Raw genomic sequence first — 14,462 nt, 5'->3', positions numbered from 1 at the left:
ACAATGCGGTTGATAACCAACTTGGGAATATGTTTTCCTCATTTTTAATCTGTTCAATTATTTTCGAAAAATCGCTTCATGTATTTTAACCATTTCAATTTCCAACCGTGGAGAGCTTTGATGTCTTGCGCTAAGTGTATAAAATAGTTCTGAAATTGATTTTAGCCATTGAAAACGTTTATAAACAAATGATTTTATAGCACATGTGTTAAGAGCATCTTTTATTAAAATAATCTTTGAATATTCGTAAAAGTGATCAGTTCGTCACAATGAAAATTAAATTTATTTCAAATTGAATCAACACCTTGGATTATTAATATAAAATGAAACCGAAGCTAATGACCGTTACTAGCGTTACCAAAAAATAAACGGTCTCTAGTGTGGAACGTCGATGAAAATTATGAAATGAACTTGGTGCTTAGAAATCACTCAATTTGCTAAGCACTTAAAGATCGATTGAATTTAAAAAATAAATGAAAGTTCTTACGCTTTGCCGAATATCAACGCTCTCGTCTATTAGACAAATCATATGGAAGATAAATTAAAAAACTTACGTTTCAAATAATTGCAACACTTGACAAGACGTATGGGTGATAAATGTATAGCAGCGTAACATAGCCTAAAAGCCTAAAAATACTGGATATACTTCAGTAAAGACGCTTTGATTTGGCAAATACAAAAATACGTAAATAAAACAACTTGCGTATAGAAAGCATGGGAAAGAGAATCAAAGTTTTGTATTAAGTATCTATAATAATAGCAAAGCACCATTTGTACGTCTTTCAAGCGACCGCATAAAACAGGCGTACAAATGAGAAAGGCGTATAGTCGAAATTTCAGCTTAATAATATTGTTGCGTGAGTGCGGGTTCGTAATGGATGGAAGTCGATAAAAAGTTAATAAAACTTATTATTATTCCAAGAAATAAAACAAAATGCTCAAATTTTCTCAAAGTATTCGCACAATATCACATTATTTCACGGTAGTTATATTTTAAACTACTAAAATATAAATAGAACTCAATTTAAAATACAGAGAAAGCTAATCTGATCTCACCGCGAATTCGCTGCAGTCAATAAATAATAGTACTAAGTAAACAACTGAATTGACATGTTTTAATCCGGCTTTTATAAGCTTTTTAATCATGCACGAGAACATTCTAGTAAAATCTATTTTCTCGATTTTTCTGGATAGCAAAACAGTACAATTACGAGATATATATTTATTAAAATGTTAAATGCGCATGCTCCTGTATTTTTACTTTTTCGGCGTAGCTTTCTCTTAAAACTTGTCACGCGCAGCATTGCACGGGGACAATACAAAAACCGTAACCATATAATATGCATGTTTTAGTCGTAGAATTTTACTGTTAGTACTACAATACTGCTGTTAAGCAATTTTAATTTTATTATCTTATAAATATATTTTATATCTTGTTTATAAAGTATTACTATTTTCTTAAAAAATTAAAATATTTCATTTATAATAGTTTAAGAATTCAAACTGTATAACATTTAATATAAAAATGGGAGGGACTAAAACTTTATTTTTCTCTGCCTTTCAGTAACATATGAAAACAGTGGATTAGTATAGGAAGGGAAGAAGGTTAGGTTAAGATAATTGGTTAAGGGAAAATAGCTCGGATTCTGTCTGCATATGGAAAGTGAGGCCTTGGTGCAGGACTTTCGAAGGAAAATGGCTCGTATCTACGGTACAGAAGGAGAAAACACAAGAAGGAGTTCGCAACTAGCATGTTATTCGGTATTTAAACCCAAGTCGGAATATCAGTGTTTAGCGACGTTACCGCTAAGGCGCTGACGAAAGGAAGAATGGAAGATGAACTATTCCACATCTTATTTTCCTAACCCCTTCGGATCCTAACGCACAATTTTCTCATGCTAACGAAAGAAAGAACGGATTTTCGAGAACTGCCTTTGAGCTGAGAGTGAGATGTCGAAAACGTCGGGGGGGGGCAACATTTAGCCGAAATTATGCGTCATATATGAAATATTTTGCTATTATTATGAATAAGAATAAACCGAGATAAAGATGAAATAACGTATAAGTGTGAAAAACATTAACCTGTAAAGCATATAAATTCTGCTTCAATGTACATGGAGTTAGAAATATCTCAAATTAATTAAAACAATCTTGCATACGCTCACAAAAATGATCAGTTGGATATATTATAAACTAAATATCATCAAAATTATACAAATCAAACATATTATGAGAATAATAATAAACTAAAACTGCTCATATATGGAAAAATTACCGCATAATTTCGAAGAACCAAAATTAGCGATGGATGCCATTAGTTCAGCCTTTAGATTTATGTAGCAATAAATCATTATAAGAAAATTTAAAACGGCAGTAAAATACGTGGCTGTTAGGAGAAAGAACATTTATAAATGGCGGCCAAATGCGTCATGTTAGTTTAGAAATAATGAAATGGATAATAAAACCATGTAATGTAATTAAACTCGACATAATTCAAAAGTCATTAAAAATGTAATATATCTAACAATATAGATGGTACGCAAATTGATGTGTAGGAAATATAACTTTTGCATGGCCATTTTTCCTTTTTTTTAAATCTGTCATTTTTATATCCGGCGTATAACAACGTGCACCCGTAAATTTCGATCTTACTTTTTGTATTAAAAGTGCATGTTACACGTCAGAATATACGGTAATGTATTATCAGAATAAAGTTAGAACGAAGGTCACTAATAATCTTCAAGGTCATTGCTCACTCCCAGATGCACAGATCGATGGTTACCGGTACTGTACGTCACAAGAATAATAATGGAGGTATCCCCCAATCATGTGTTCTGATATCGACATAATTCAAAATGGATTCCACGGTGGAAGGTATATAGTCACATAATGGTTTTGTAATCCAAGAAAGCTCTCAAGCATATATTAACGCTAATGCTGATAACATTTACGCCTTCGTGCTACACATTACTCCTAATACAGAACTGTATACTGTGAAATACATTATTCGGTCTCCCCAAACTATAAAACGAAGGTCATCAATAATCTTTAAGGCTATTGCTCACTCCTGATGCATAGATGGATGGTTACCGGCACTGTACGTCGCGAGAAAATAACAAGAACATTTGTTTTTAAATCGTTTAATTTGTTAAGAATTACAGACTGATTAAATTATAAAACAAATAAAGTCATATGCTTTGCCAACTAGCAGCATTCCGAGAGATGAATATTTGCTAGTTCGCAATGAAAATACATAATGTTACGACTTTGTACATTGATAGATGATTTTAGTGCAATTATATGTGAAATTGTTGTATTTGTCTGTGCAATGCAACGCGAAAAAAATTTTTAAAGATGCAAGCTATGCCGGAAAAGTAAGAATACAGAAGATATCGCCAAGCTGACAACGGTTTTGGTGATTTATTTTGTCACCAAATTTGACGAGAAATCGCCCAGGGTCGCCAAACTTGACAACCATTTGGCGGCATTGGTGTCCGGTCCCTGTCTCACCGTAATAGGTATTGTAATTGAATAAAAGTAATTGATCACTATATTAGCGGCAACCCTAATTCGACCGTCATATTGCTTTCTAGTAATTTCGAGAAGCAAAAGTACTAGAAATATCTCGGCGGCCGGTTGAAAACTGTATAAGGCCGAAGAGACAACTGCTCTCAGTTATTGTTTTTGCGAGTTGTTAGTTCAGTGCGAACTGAGGTATCTTCGGGTTAGTTTTTTCTTTGAATGAACTTTACCTTGCGTTGTGTTTAACGTTCTTAGTTGTTTTAAGTGTAACTATTAATTGTAGATGTGATACTGTAAACACCCGTACAAGTATTTCTGTGAAAAATTAGATTTCTGAAGTGTTTCTTTTGATAAAATAAATTGTATTGTCCTGTCTTCGGACCTGTATACATTCAACCTATTACGAAGCCATACACACGGAACAGCACGCTTTATTTGCTGCAGTGGAAACTTTTGTTGAGGTACGTAAATTTGAAATATACGATAAAAAAAACGAAAAGGTCCAAAAAATTTGGAAAGAGTTCGCAAAAAAAGTAAAAACACTAAAATTAAATAAATTAACAACATGGTTAAATGTGGATGGAAAAAGGCAGGAGGGAAATAAAAAAAACTATCCCTATATTTGGAGTTCCGAATAATAACAGTTCGGATAATAAGTATTATATAGTAATAATAATTTATTTTCAAATATGAATATATATCTATACAAGTTTCCTCTGTCGCGTATACATAGAAGTATATTGCTTTCGAAAGCGATCATCCGAACATGTGTGACGTAGGCACGCCGTAATTACGCGTTTGTAGAGATTGCAATCGTGATAATTAACGAACGATTACCCGAAGATATTCGCAGGGGTACTGGGATATTACGGGAAGCGCATGGGAGCGCTGCAGTGTGTGATGCAAATTTGATTTCCGTGATCCCGGAGATGCGTTCGATTTTGATGGAAAGATGGCAGCAACTGTAGCTGACTTCTCTCGTATTCACTGTGTAATCACATATCGCACATAAAATCGCTACGTTTGTAATTATCCGCAAATTAATTGCAGCAGCGAGACAGTTTGCGAGAAGGAGAAGGGCAATTGGGTGCAAAATACATGACGGAAATGAAGGGAAATTGTGATTCATGACCAACGATAGATGGATGTAGACCTAGGAATTAAGGTTTATATCATGAAACTTGACTATATTTCTCTCTCTATATATATACACATATACTTTTGTGTGTACGCGTGTATGCAAAACTGCAGGGCTTAACATGGCTAACAGAAGCAACATAAAAATATGTATTATCTGTTGTTTGGCAGAAACGTTTTCATAAATTTTTCAGTCATATGGTAAAATTATACATGCTGAAAATACATTTCTTGATCGCAGATAACATGCGTTAAATTTATAAAAGCAGAAATTTTGATATATGTGTAAAGTTGTCGTCGAAGTGAGAATAAGAAGTGTACATTGGGGATAAATAGTTTTAATAAACATGAATTACTATAGTAATTCCCTGAAGCTCTCGTGTGCTTTACCATACAAAAACATGCAATTCACTGATCGTAGATTTTCGAAATTTTCAGTCCAGTGTGGATCCATAATGCAAAGAGAAATTCTCCCTCCAGTATCAGACACTCGGTGTTAACGTATTCGCATAATTGCATTCGTATAAAAACTGAGATTAATATTGCATTTAAAACTATTGAAACAGAATTTCATTTCCGTTATAGTCCCAATAGTAGAAAAAGGAGTAACAATAACAATCTAAAAATGTTTAGTTCTAATACGAAAAGCTCTTATTTTTATGTAATTTTATTAATTTAGCAAGTTATAAATCCAGTACATAAAAAAGTTAATTTAAAAAAAATTATTTCGTTTAGAGATTAAACATGTTTTAGCCTGAAATAGATTAACCGATCGCTCGTTGTCTAAATATAGAGCTACAGATCTAGGTTACTATCCAAACAAAACCTCTGCTGAAGTTACCTGAAGCCAAAATTATCATAAGATCTGACATAGTTTGCACTTAATATAAGCAATACATGCCAGAGAGAAATTATTAGGAATTACTACATTACACTGTGCGTGCACTGAGGGTGTAAATAGTAGCACGTCCAGCTACCATTTGAAAGATCCACGGTTCGAGCCCCAGCTACTGTATTTATCAACATGTGCTTTTGTGGTTTAAGTGGTAGCAAGTCCAGTTACAAGTTAGAGAATATCTGTTTTTCGAATAGCGAAGAGAATACAGTTTGTTTCTCACGTTTCCTGCTTCCCCCCCACAAAAAAAAACCCTAATGCTTCTATATAATGGCAATTTACAACAAATTAAAATAAAAAACAAAAGAGGTGAACGCATTAGATACATACTTATTGGAGTTACTGCAATATTTTTGGAATGACTTTACGTTAGGTTATACTACCATGCACACATCTTCGGAAGTTTTGCATCCGCACGAAACACTACGTTACAGCATACTAGTGACCAACACCACTGACAGTCACCGGCGTCTCGCACCATCCTCCGGGTGTTCTCCCTCGAAACTGGGGCGCAAGCATACAGCTATTGCAGCAAGACTATATGTGTGCGAGCAATGGTGAATTTCTGGTGTCTAGCCCAATTCTACCTCTACTTAAAGTATTCCAGACGGGGAACGAAAGATTCTGAAACCCATCTGTTATTTCATTTTATTTCCATAATACATATAAATTCACTGACCCCCATTAGCGACCATCAACCTCTATTCCACTGATCATTACCTTTATGGTAAACAGTATCCTTCGGTTTACTTTTGGCAAGCAAAACCTCATTAGCAAAATATTTCCAAAATTTTTCGCATATTCTACTCTAGGCAAATACGTATTTATCATTTATGTGTTTCGAAGAGTTGCTGAAATAGAACTTATCTTTCCCTGGGGGTTGCATACTGTCAGACTTCCATTAGGCAAATCATAAGAATTTCAATCTATCTTTCAATTTTTATAAATTTCTATCTACTTAATAAACTAAGATTTTAGAGCAATAAATATATTTCTTGATAATTTACCATAGCGTTCATTACCACTGATCACCATTCTGTAGACGATCGCCCTCGATTGAATTTTATGTAACTAATTTACGTTATTCATGAAGATAAAATGTTCTTTAATGTTTATATGTCCCATAGATCCGTGGTCTCAGATTGACTGCCTACGGGCCGCATCCGGGATCCGAAGCAACTTTAGACGGCTTGCAAATACATTTCTCATAATTTAATCAGCATATTATCACGACATTAACTATTATGACAAAAATTTGAATAATAGTTCAAGGTTTTAAAAGTTTGGAGGAGCATTTTACATTATTTTCATTAACATTAAAAACGAACGCGAACAACACCCCAGAAAATATCAAATATAGTTAATGTAATTTAAATATAGTTAATGTAATTTGGCAATGCGATATAAATCTTATTCAAAGAGTTGAAGACACACATTTTTATACATTTTATTCATACTTTTCAAAATATTAATATCTTCAATTAACAATTTTTGCAATAACAATAATCCCTTTATTTGCGGTGCATTTATACGTGAAGAGTTTTCTCGTAGTTGAAAATTAATAATTGTACGAAAAGAAACAGACTGACCGATGAGCATACAAAATTTTTGATGAAAATAATTTTCAGTAGTTTTTTCCCAAGTAACATTTTGTAACGTTGGAGAAAACGTGAAACGTCATCAGGTGCATTAAAAAATAAAAAAGTTCATAATTATTTACATGCAGATATATGTGGCCTTTTTGTGTACATCGAATAAAAATTCAATAAAACAAAAGAGAAAGGGTTGTCATTACTTATTCTCAAGTTTGTCTCACTTAGATATATTTCGCGATTTTTTTTTTTTTTTTTTTTTTTTGTTATTTAGTGATTGATTTAACATATTAGAAATATCTGAAATAAACTTCAGCCTCAAAGTTTAATATTTAGCTGTCAATAAGTTAAAATTACAAAGTGTAACCAACAGGAATTTCTTGCATCTTTACATTTCAATCACAAAATAAAATATAAATATAATTTTTAATTTAGCTAGAAGAATTCAAAATATATTTAATTTATAATATATCCTACAAATAAATTTCATAAATATTTGCAACATTATTGCAGTTAACAAAAACATTTTCTGACACCTTAAATTACAGATCTGTCATAAAAGTGTTTGGTTTCTTTTAATTCGAAATAAACAGCGATTTTATGATTCTCCCCAATTTGTCATGCATATTGCATTCACTTCAAGCTCATAAAAAACAATAAGAAGGAAAAGAAAAAGAATTAACAAAAAACATCGAAAACTGCGCATAACAGAAACAGTTTGGAGAAAACTTATCAATTAAGAAATTCCCCCGAGGGACAAATTATGATAAAGAATATTTCCCTACTTTATACATTAGCCGTCTCTAGTTTGGCGTGAAAAATACGTGACTTCATTTTCTTCCTTGGCAACCCGCCTTTTGCTAAAAAGAATCAAATTATGGCAGCCGTCGCCAAGTAATTGAGAAAAGGCAATTTTAGATGATCATTATAAGAAGAGAAAATTTTAACGGTTCCGGAGGTGATTAAAAATTAAAGGTTCGCAAATGTATTCAAATGGTGACTTTTGCTGCCTTTAACTCAGCTGTCGGGCATCTCCAGCAAAATGTAATCTCCATGGCACTTCAAATATTGTAGGCCATCACGCGCGATGTTATCGTGGATTCACATAAAACGCAAGCAAATATTGAGTTTCTGTTAAATTTATACATAAATACATTTATTTAATTTATTTAAGCATAGCAGTACAAAATAAGCATAAACAATACATAAATTTTATGAAAATTCTACTTAATAACTTTGGCAATAATAACATACATTTGTTACAAAGGTCTTTATATTCTGGAAAGTGGATTATAGACAAATTTGCCACCCCCCCAAAACCCCGCTTCTATGTCTACCAGCAGCCAATCGCGACAAACCCGATCGAACTACTTGCATGTGAATTTTCATTGCTTTCCCCTTATGGGTAACATTAATATCAGTGAGTTTACTTTAAAAAGCACCCTCCCCACGAAGGCATTCTTCGCCTCAAGCAAATAACATTTATGGGCTTTGTAGTAACCCAATTTAGTCCCCCTCCCCGAAAATATTCATTCACTTTAAATTTACGATTCATATCGTTTACAAGAGTGAATGTTTCTTGCTCGAAAGCGTTAACTGCTCTGTTCTGAAGGGCGTAATATACAGTTAGAAAAATTCTTTATTAATTGCAATAATGTTCCAACTCTTCATGAAAATTACCAGCATTAATTTAAAATGCAGTAATTACTTATCTCCGAAAAAAAAAACCCCGTAACATTCAAACTAAAAACAGCTAGAAGTAAGGAGTCTATAAAAGTGTTCTTTTTTTCGGTCACCCGTATTTATTACATTAAAATAATATTTGTGCAGTTAGTTTAGTTAAATTGTTTAGCAATATTACTGTTCGTTATTTATTTCCTTTAAACAGACTCGGAAGGCTTCACGCAGAAGTTCTAAGTATTTATCTTGTCGTCAAATGGATCAAGGATAAAGGGACAGCATCCTCAGGGTATCTTATTTGTTCTAATTCTCTTTCTTCTCTTCACCTTTTGAACAGTATTACCAGCAGCGACAAATTAGTAATCAAAACCCTATTAACTGTCAGTTTGCTTAGAAATAGGAAAATTGATATCCGTTGTGCTTATGTGCATGCTCATCACGTATTCTGTGGAAAAGAAAAAGCTGATTTCTTAGCTAAAGATACCTTAAATTTACCCATTGATATCAATATTAGTATTCCAAAGAGCTACTGCAAATCCTCTCATTACAAGAAGCTTTTAGCTAAGTGGAATAAGGAATATATTTCATCTTGTAATACTGAGGGCACCAAAGTTCTTTTCTTCTATTTAGCATAGACTGCATTCCGAGACCTTCCTCTCTAATTAATTTTAAGTTTCTCATTTTTACCTTGTCACGGTGGATTTGAAAGTTACCTGTTTCGTTCCAACCTAAGATAAAATAATTTTATGTGAATATTCAAAAACAGGTACCTCAAGATGTGGAACATTTGATTTTTTTTATGCCTTACCTTTGATGGCCCTAGATTATGCTTGCAGAACGATTTAAAAATGTTTGGCGGGACTTGGCCGGTGAACTTACCTGTTTCGTTAAATCCAGATTGCTGTTTTCTGTTTTTATTCGTTTTATTTACGCGTGTAACACTTAATGTTTTAGTTAATTTACTTTTGTAAGCCCCGTGTTGCATATCTGTGGTGCAAGGGAAAATTGTATATGTTAAAAAAATCCGAATGCACAGGTAATAAGTCTAAACACAAAGATTTGAAATTACTTTAAATTAAATGTTGAAAATAATTCTTATGTATGAAGCCGAGAAAGTTATATTAACAGTACACTAATCGACTAAATTTCTACAGTAAATACAATCATAAAAGTGGTTGTTGAAATCATGAAAGGTATGGTAACGCTAAAGGACAAAAACATTACCATCAAAGAGGATGGGTCCAATTTCAGACATGGAATATGTGCTGTCCTAGTAGCTCGAGAAACTGACACAGAACCACTATACCCTTTGGGCAGTGCTAAATGCGTTGACAACAGATGGATGTTAGGCTTGAAATACTGATATCCTAATAACTTAATGCTTGAAAATGTTTGGAAAAATTTCGCTAAGAATGTTTGACTAGTAAAAAGAAACAATACGCTAAAAAATATTATTTCTGAAAATAATCTAACAGACGTCAATTTTTTTTAAGGTAAATGAGCCTGACAACCATGAGTTATCTAAGAATGTAACCCCACGTCGATTCATTCGGATAAAAGAGATTCTACTGTATTATCATATTTAAGATATAAGAAATAAAAATAATACTTCCGATCGAAACACACATAAAAAGTTCTGATAAATGTGAGTTGAAGAAATTCGATTCGAAAGCGTATGAAACAAAAATAGCATAAGACATACATCGATAAATTTTCTCCAGAAAAAAAATTATCTCTTTCCTTTTTTATTGGTACCCATAAAAACACTCCATTCATCTGCTCGAAGAAACAACAAATTCTTTCTCGAAAAGTATTTTTTGATTTCACCTCTGATCCGATTACATAAACAACAGGAAAAAAAGCATTCAAGAGAAAATTGTTGAATAAATAAAAAAGGTAACTTATTTTTTGGGTAATTATTTGTTTCATTCTATACGGCATACTATTATCGAAGCCCAAGGCAAATTCTTAACAAACAGTGGAAAAAATACAAAATAAAATACACCTGAGAAGAAATTTAAGATACTTTAACAGCATCTGAGAAAAAAAATTCCTAGACACTCCATTAGATTTATATTTTTGAAAACTTTGAACTGATTTAATTTAGCTCTCAAACTTTTTAGTGTTCATTACATCCTTAATGGAGTCTTTCAAAATTTACCATGTCTTTTATGCGCCTTGTCACGTATTCTCACTGGACGAAATTTTGCACACCGATGATTTCAACCCGCATATGGCTGGTGTATTTCGGTTTAGTTTAGAATTTACTACCTAAGTTTATTGCATTAGACTACATCAATGAAATATGGATTGATCATCGGTGATTGTTAAAACACTGTGATTAGAAAACAATAGGCTTCTATTTAACATTGCTTTACTAATCTGTTTAAATTTATAGCACCATCTAATATCGATGACTTAAGTATTGACTCTCGATATGTGTAAACCGTAGGTATAGAGACACGAGCGGTCTCGGCTGTCATCCATGTTGTTCGATTTAATTTCATTTTGATAATTTATGTAGATTATTACTGTATAATTTTAATAATTAATACGACAATGAATGCTTATAAAAAATAACATAATGAAATGCCGAAAAAAAAGGTTAAAAATGTTTAAATTTTGTCATTGAGTAAAATGGAAAGTAATTGTAATTCTAATGTGACTGTCTCTGACCAAAATGGGTACGAAAGCAATGTAATTAGTTCCAGCTAGCCCCGCTCACCCCATTTATATTGCTCGATTCCATACCTTTCACATGTAGCCAACCCAACCTCCATTCCGCTTCGTGGTAGAAAACCATATAAAACGATTGGCAGCCAATAATATTTTGAACATTGAATGAATTTATCATATGAAATATGTAGCTGTCTTTCCTAACAGTTATAAGGTATTTCTCCCGCCTTCCTAGTGTGCCTTTGTGGTGTAGTGGTTCTGCAAGCTAGGCCGTTATCCAGAGGTCCGTGGTTCGATTCCCGGCGAAGGCGTTTACTCATTTTTCATCTTGTCTGCTTCCAAAAATACCTAATGTCTCTAAAATATTAATTCAAATTTGTTTGTGTGTGGAATTTTTACTTAGTTTATATCTTTTAGAGTCGTTAAATGTAATTTTTTTATATATAAAAATGGATAAATAATTAAAAAGTAGATTTTTGCTCAGAATTAACTTCCATGGATGAAAACATTTCCTGTCTCAGGATTTTTGAAATCAAACGTAATTGAAATAATGTTTTTCCTTGTTGATGAGAGCACCAATGTAATGAAGCTTAGTCCTTTAAATCCTTTAAATCAGAGTCTTAGTCTTTTAAATTTAAGATGTACGGAGTTGTATATTAATTCATTATAAAATAATTAGCTTCAATATCTGACTGTAGTGCAATACTATTTCAGGAATAGAAGTTTTAGTACAGGCCTAAATCTTACCAATAGTCAAATATTTCAATTCACGCATTATTTTCCCTTTACGTTTTAGAAAAGCTGATATCCAAAAGAATTACGTTGCGTTAATAATGTTATATTTTGGGTTAAAATAGGTGTTAAGGCTATATTTATTTGAAATATATAGTGCAATAAGCAGTTCTTATTTTGTGATATTTTTCTGACCTTATCAATTCCAATTTATTAATTTTATGGTAATAAGCGGAAATACTGCAAGGAAGTAGAGAAGGAATTCATAGTTCTGAAATGGAAGGTTAGGGTTATTTCATTTTACAAAATTTTATTATGGAGTACGAGAAGGAAAAAGTTGGGAACCTCTATTTTAGCGTACCTCCAAAGAAAAAAAGTTGGATGATGCCAGACTTGTTGGTCGGTTAGATAATTGACTGGCAGGAGGGCTGTTAGTCTAAAGCAGAGATGTCTTCGCCCAGAAATTTCCAAAGAAAACTGGCTGGTAATATGTATGTCACACATGAGGATAACCACGAAAAACTCATGTAGTTAACTCATTTGAATAGATCTGCATGATGCAGGTGGGATCTGGGAATTTAGGAGGTTTATTATGAAGTTTACTCATTAGGTCTCTTGTGAATGATTCACTGAAGCAGAAACAATTTGTTACGAAAACTTAAACATTTTACTGACATTCCAGAACTGAGAGATTTTCTATTTCTTTTGATCTGTATCTAATTGATGCATAATTAATAGGTCCTAAATTATGTTCATTCGAAATCCAGTTAATCATTTTGAACCACTCTTTATATCTTAAAAAATACATGGCCTGTCTAGAAGTTTGTCAGAAAGCCCATAAAAACTTCACGTGATTAAATTCAGGTATACCAACAGCGTCACTTTTGAAATAGTCCCTGCTCTTTTCATGCAATTTTGCCAATGCCCAGTGCTGAAAACAGTGCTGCAGGTCTGTAGGAAATCTGAAGGATTTCCCATTTATATTGTTGTCCAGGGAATGAAAAGATGGTAGTCTGTTGGCGCGAGGTCTGGAGAGTTTGGTGGATGGAGTAGTTTCTCTCAGCCTAGTCGCTGGATGGTATCCTTGGCCTCCGAGCCACATGCGGCCTCGTATTGTCACTGGAGGAGGAGTATACCCTTACGATTAACCAATGCTGGCTCTTTATGCATCAGTGCCTGATGCACACGTTCCAACTGCTGCGAGTACAGGCCTGCCGTGATTGTTTGGCTCACTGGCAGGAGCTTATAGTGCACCACTTGGCGACTAGTCCACCAGATACAAAGCATGATCTTGCATGGGTGGAGAGAAGGTCTTGGCAGTGTGAGGCACAGTGTCCATGGTGACAAACAATGTCTGGAACCCATGGGTGTGTTATACTGGACCCATGTTTCATCTCTGGTGAGTACTTAATCAAGTATGGATGCATTTCGGTGCCGAGTAAGCAATGAAAAACAGGCTGCGACAAGCTGCTGGTTGTTTGCATCAGACAGTGAATGGGGTACCCACTTGCTCAGTTTGTATGTCTTTCCTATGAGGTGCAAATGGAGTCTGATCGTTTTATCAGATACCTGAAAGCGTGCAGCAAGCTCTTCACACGTTTGGCTAGTGTCCTTCTTTATGGCTGCTCTCAAGGCCTCGTCGTCCAGCGCTTGTGGCTTACCGCTTCGTGGTGCATCACTAAGAGACATATACCCTGACCAGAACTTCTGGAACCATTGCCTAGCTGTTCGTTCGTTAACGGCATCATTTCCAAAGGCCTGGCAGATTCGGCGACTTGATTCTGCAGCTGACAGGCCCACTTTAAAATCATACAGCAAAGAAGTCCGAACGAGCACCTTTGACGCGTCCATTTCAATCAGTCGCAATGAGAGTTATGTTTGAAATCTTAGGTCATATTCATATAAGTGGTATACGACCCAGAAGTCTTTACCACTCTATTTTTTCCTTTTGGAATTCTAAATGAAAAAGTTCGAAATCCAGAAATTTGGAATATCTGTACACAGCCGTGTTGGAACTCCAAGGTTGCGTTGGATCTAGTTTTGAGGCAGTATAGCAATTATAAGCAATATATTGACAAATCTTGAAGCGCTAAGGTAGTAGCGTCCATCTGTTGTGAAGTCTCGGCGAGGTCCAGATATCGTAATGTCAAGTATGCAGTAAAAGAAGAGGTGGTACATTTCAAGCGACTGTTCGTTCTTTCGAGCAATCGGAGAATAGGTCCTGGACC

The 14,462-nt window shown here is 34.0% G+C and overlaps 1 pseudogene; it reads right to left on the bottom strand.

The window, feature by feature from the left end:
* Positions 1–13,641: 13,641 nt before the first annotated feature.
* Positions 13,642–14,085, bottom strand: LOC118193496 (histone-lysine N-methyltransferase SETMAR pseudogene; annotated as a pseudogene).
* Between the last annotated feature and the right edge of the window lie 377 nt (positions 14,086–14,462).

The sequence above is a fragment of the Stegodyphus dumicola genome, chromosome 3, assembly GCF_044657685.1.
Source record: "Stegodyphus dumicola isolate Sdum_Otavi_A_Nest chromosome 3, ASM4465768v1".
In the NCBI taxonomy this organism is placed as follows: Eukaryota; Metazoa; Arthropoda; class Arachnida; order Araneae; family Eresidae; genus Stegodyphus; species Stegodyphus dumicola.
The sequence above is the reverse complement of the archived record's forward strand: the minus strand, read 5'-3'. Positions and strand labels throughout refer to the sequence as shown.